The following is a 6225-nucleotide window of genomic DNA, read 5'->3' as shown; positions in this document are numbered from 1 at the left end:
CGAAAATGGTTATGGAATTGGATGGAAATTATATATTTGAGTTCTTGAGATTATGGGTAACAATTCCCTCCGAAAATTTCAGAAATCCGGGCACGTGGGCCCGGGGTAAATTTTAGAAATTTTACCATTTTGGATAAGGTAATTTATTTAATAGATAAATTTCGAATCTTTTAGCATATATTAATTATTTTGTATAATATTTGGATAGTTTCGAATTTTTCGGCGTCGAATCGAGAATTCAACGCGACGTAGTAATCGGAAAGTGAACTTTGAGACGTGGTAAGTCTTTTGTCTAATCTTGTGAGGGAAAAATTACCCCATAGGGATTAAATTAAATAATTATTGCTAATTGCGGGGGCTACATACGCACGAGGTGACGAGAGTCCGTGCGTAGCCACTATTAATGCTAAAGTCCGGGTAGTTTAGGACTCAAAGCATGAATTACTTGTGTAAATTGTATTATTTATTAATTAAATTATTTGATGTGTATATTGTGAATTGTTATGAAAGGTAGTAAAAGATAAAATTTTCATATGCTTAATTTTTGTTTAGATTAAATAAATTTTTAAAAGAAATTGTTCATCCTCTCGAATTTATCTTATAATAAACATACTCTCATTCCCTGAGGTACATAAGAAAAATATCCTCCTTTCTTCTGGAGCGGACCGAACGCCTCGGCAGGATAGATGCATCTATGGATCGTGCCGCACGTCCCTCGGCAGTGTACACGATCCTCTGGATCGGGCCGTACGTCCTCGGCAGAAATCGTGCCTAATAATAATAATTACACGATACTTTGATAATTTATTGTAGCTTGTGAAGCTAATTGATAAATTAGAAATTATTGGGATTTAAAGAATTTTTTTATCTCTGCTTGTTAAGGAATTAATTGTTATTCCTGTTAATCAGATTAATTGATAAATTGAAAATTATTTGAATTGAAGGAATTTAATTAATATATTGAGAATTGTTGCATTTGAAGGAATTTAATTATTTCTGCTGGTTCAATAAAAATTATTGTTAACTCTTTGAATTATGTTGATAAAAATATTTCTGCTTTTATGTTACTTATTATTATTGACCCTTAGTGAGTGTTAAGGTCGACCATCTCGTCTCTACCACTTCGAGATTAAGCTTGATACTTACTACGTACACGTTGTTTTCGTACTCATACTACACTTGCTGCACATTTTATTGTGCAGGTACATATATGTATAGCGGCCTTGTGGGCGCAGAGGTGTGGTTAATAATTGTGGGGGCATAGGTGAGCTACATTTTATATTACGATCCGCAGCTAACAGAGTCTCCTTCAGAGTTATTATATTTTCCTGTCTAATTTATATTCTGGACAGATGCTGTATTTTATTTTAAATTTCCTAGTAAATGCTCATGTACTTGTGACACCGGGTTTAGGAATGGTTGTGAATTATTTAAAAATTTAGTTACTAAAAATATTTATCATTTACTCTATGAGTTTTATCTTTACTATTTCATTGAAGAAATTTTTATTTCAAAAATACTAAAATGGGTAATTAAGTTAATTGATTATGGTTGGCTTGCCTAACAGTGGTGTCCGGCGCCATCACGGCCTTTTTTGGATTTTGGATCGTGACAGTCCTATTTTCAGAACTTAAACTCTTTGCCCAGTGATTTCTTCTGCGCGATCGCGTAGCACAAATTTTCACTGCCCAAAAAATAACCCTACATGATCGCAAACTATCCCACGCGATCGCGAAGTTCAAACCTACAGGCCCACGCGATCGCAAACCATTTCACGCGATCGAGAAGCACAAACGCGTGGCCTTCCCTGCTGCTCCACTTACTCTACGCGAACGCGGCCTCCTCCATGCGGTCGCGAATACCAAATTCCCACAGCTACGCAATCGCAGCCCTATTCACGCGATCGCGAAGAACAAAAATATCACTGCATCAAACAAGCCTATGCGTTCGCAAACTATCTCACGCGATCACGCAGAACAAAATCGCCTTTGCCCAAATTACACTACGCGATCGCAGATAAACTTACGCGATCGCGTATAAGGAAATCAGAAGAAAAATACCAGCAGCTATCAGCAGTCTCCCAAAGGTTAAAAGTGATTCGTTAGCCGTCCGAAACTCACCCGAGCCCTTCGAGACCTCAACCAATTATACCAACAAGTCCTAAAATATCATATGAACTTAGTCGAAACTTCAAATCACATCAAACAATGCTAAAACCACGAATCATACTCCAATTCAAGCTTAATGAAACCTAAAATTTTTAACTTCTACATTCGGTACCGAAACCTATCAAATCAAGTCCGATTGACCTCAAATTTTGCACACAAGTCATAAATAATCTAACAAAGCTGTGAAAATTTTTGGAACTGGATTCCGATCCCGATATCAAAAAGTCAACTCCCCGGTGAAACTTCCAAACTTAAATTCTTATTTTAGCCATTTCAAGCCTAATTTAACTACGAACTTTCAAATAAAATTCTGAACATGCTCCTAAATCCAAAATCACCATATGGAGCTATTGGAACTGTCAAATCCCGATTCCGGGTTCATTTTCTCAAAATATTGACCGAAGTTAAACTTAGCATTTTAAGGCCAACTTAAGGAACCAAGTGTTTCGATTTCAACCCGAACACTTTCAAATCCTGAACCAACCATTCTCGTAAGTCATAAATTAATAAAAGCATATACAAAGAGTTTTATTAAGGAAAACAGGATTTTAAAAGTCAAAATGACCGATTGGGTCATTACAAAAACTTGTTCTAAAAGTCAAAATGACCGATTGGGTCATTACAAAAACTATCGCATCAATAATTAAAAAGTTGAGAATTTAAATTCTTCAATGTCACACAGAAAATAAAAGTGATAACATATGAAAAACAAAATGTCATATAAATGGGGATAGTTTGAACATTGATTAGCCAAATAAGAGTAAGACTTAAGCACTTTATTAGTATCTCTAAGGTAACACAATTATATATCAAAATTGTACACAAAAGTTTTGTTGAAAAAGAAAAACAAACAAGTTGCTAATGGTAGCTACCAATCGTATTTTTATTGTAATAGGAAAATTGGAAATTAGATAGATCTACCAATTGATGAATTGTGATGACCCAAAATGTCATCTTTAAATTTAATAATTATCTTTGTGTTCTAAGACCTCAAAAAATACTATTTATTATTTTTCGACTTGCGTGCACAGTCCGTATAATTTTTCAGAAAGTTTTTATGCGAAAAATTGATTAAAATGTGAAATAGAGCCTTTAAACTCAACTGAGTTGATTTTGGTCAACATTTCGAGCAAACTAATTCAGATCAATGTTTTGACAGTTTCGGTAGGTCCGTATCGTGATTTGGGACTTGGGCGTATGCCCGTAATTTAATTTGGTGGTCCCTAACTCAAGTTATGACTATTTAACGGAAACTAGAAATTTAACGGCTAAAGATTTCCTAAGTTTGACCACGGATTTGACTTTTTGATATCGGGGTCGGAATCTGATTCCGAAAATTTTAATAACTTTGTTATATTATTTATGACTTGTCTGTCGAATTTGGTGAGAAATGGAGTTGATTTGACGTGATTCAGACGCCCGGTTGTAAAAATAGAAGTTTTAAAGTATTCTTGAAAATTTTCTTTGATTTGGTGTCCGATTCGTAGTTCTAGGTATTATTTTGGTGATTTGATCACACGAGCAAGTTCATATGATATTTTAGGACTTGGGTGCATGTTTGATTTGGAGCCCAGAGGGCTCGGGTTGATTTCGGGTGGTTAACGAATCATTTTTGGACTTGGGAAAACTGCAGAAATCTACTTCTGGTTTCCTTCTTCGCATTCGCGAGAGGGGTCTCGCGTTCGCGAAGGGAAAAAGGCTGGTCAGAAAAATTTGCCTTCGCGTTCGCGAAGGCCAAACCAGGCAAGCATCGCGTTCACGAGGTAGCCCTCGCGTTCGCGAAGGGTAAAATTTGGACAACACAAATTTGTGCTTCGCGAACGCGAGGCACTGATCGCGTTCGCGAAAGGTAAAAACCTGGGCAACAGAACTTAGGCTCTGTAAATGGAATTTCGTCCCATTTTCAACCATTTTTTATTTTTGAGCTCGGGTAAGGTAATGTTTGGGCTAATTTCACGGAAAAACATTAGGGTAAGTGTTCCTTATCCTATATTGATTATATCTCATGATTCTATACTCATTTATATCATGAATCCGTAAAATTGTGGGAGAAAAATTAGATTTTTTATAAAATCTTCCAAAAATAAAAATTTAAGATTTGAAGGTCCATTTGACATCGGAATTTGATAATTTTTATATGGTTGGACTCGTCTCGGAATGGGTGTTCGGATTTCGTAAGTTTTTCTGACATTTGAGAAGTAGGCCCCACTGTCGATTTTTAAATAAATTTTAGATTTTTATCCGAAAAATTAGTAAATTCATATGGAATTAATTCCTATGATTCGTATTGAGTATATCGAATTATTTGTGAATAGATTTGACGCTTTTGGAGATAAATTCAAAAGGAAAAGCTATGATCGAGTAATTGATTGGAATTTGCAAAGCGAGTAAGTGTCGTGGTTAACCTTGACTTGAGGGAATAGAACCCCTGAATTATTTGTTATGTGAATTTCATGTGTAACGATGTATAGGCAAGGTGACGAGTGCCTATACTTTGTCAATTTAATTGGTTGCTTAATTATTTAAACATCTTAAATTATTTTAAGATACGAATTAATTATTATAATAATTATTTCTCTCCTATTCTTTGTCAAATATTAATTCTAGAATTCCCGCAATAATTGTTACATGCTTATTTGATTTATGTATCTTAATTGCTACTTGACACTTAGCATATTAAATATTAAACTGCCTATTTTCTCCCCAATTTTCACAATAAATTGTTACTTGTCATTGTTTGTTTCATAAATAAATCATAATTATTGTATACTTGTTGTTTTATAATTTCATATTAATTGTTGCATTTATTGGGGTAGTTTCTTTTATACGAATTGGTAAATGAATATATCGGAGGAGCGGGTTGCACGCCGCAACGGAAATAAAAATGAATATATATTGGGGGATCGGGTTGCACGCCGCAACAAACTTATTAAAAGTCCATATTGGGGGATCGGGTTATACGCCGCAACAGACTTGCTTAAAAGTCTATATATATTGGGGGATTGGGTTGCACACCGCAATAGACTTGATTAAAATAAATATATTGGAGGAGCGGGTTGCACGCTGCAACAGAATTGAATATGAATATATTGTGGGAGCGGGTTACACGCTGCAACGAAAATTGATTGAAATAATAATTGGTTATGACTGATGAGTTGGCTTCAACTATTAAAATGAGTTACCTGATTTATTTTTATTATTGTGGTTATTACTATTATTGCGTACAGGTTAATGTAAGTAACCCACCTTAGCCTCGTCACTACTTCGTCGAGGTTAGGCTCGGCACTTACCAGTACATGGGGTCGGTTGTACTGATACTACACTCTGCACTTCTTGTGCAGATTTCGGAGTTGGTCCCAGTAGCGTACCATAGACTTGCTCGGATTTCAGCTATTTAGAGGAGACTTGAGGTATAACTGCACAACGTCCGCAATTCTGAAGTCCTCGTCTATCTTATTTTAGCTGTGTGTTTGCTTTTAGACAGCTTTATTTTATTCAGACCTGTATTTGTATTATTCTAGAAGCTCGTGCACTTGTGACACCAATTCTGGGATGGTATTTAGACATCGCTATTTTTATGGATTAATCACTATATTTCAAACTTTACTTCCGCATTTCACTTGCTAGGCAAGCCAACGTTAGAATAATATTAGCCATTTTAAAATAATTTTAAATTAATTAATAACAAAGAAACAATGTTAGGCGACATCACGGTCCCGAAGGTGGAAATTTCGGGTCGTAACATGAATGCCCAAGGAAGCTTTGTATATATATGAAAAACCATATAAATAAAGGAAATCATCTCACGTTTAAATCTCATTGGAGACAAAAATATTAGGTTATTTCTTTTCATCTGTCTAAGTTTTGTTGGACGGAGTTACCCGATACCTGTGCTGGTAGAAGATAGCATATGTCGGGTGAATTTAGTCGATGTTCGGGCAAGCTGACCGACATCACTGCTATAACAATAAGGGGGGAAAAGTATTAAAAAAAAGAAGAATAAATAAATAAATCAAGGAAACCTTATCTGTCCGAAATTAGCAAGAACCCCATTGGA

This window comes from Nicotiana tabacum, chromosome 15 (genome assembly GCF_000715075.1).
Source record: "Nicotiana tabacum cultivar K326 chromosome 15, ASM71507v2, whole genome shotgun sequence".
Taxonomy (NCBI): Eukaryota; Viridiplantae; Streptophyta; class Magnoliopsida; order Solanales; family Solanaceae; genus Nicotiana; species Nicotiana tabacum.
This window is presented reverse-complemented; position numbering follows the sequence as displayed.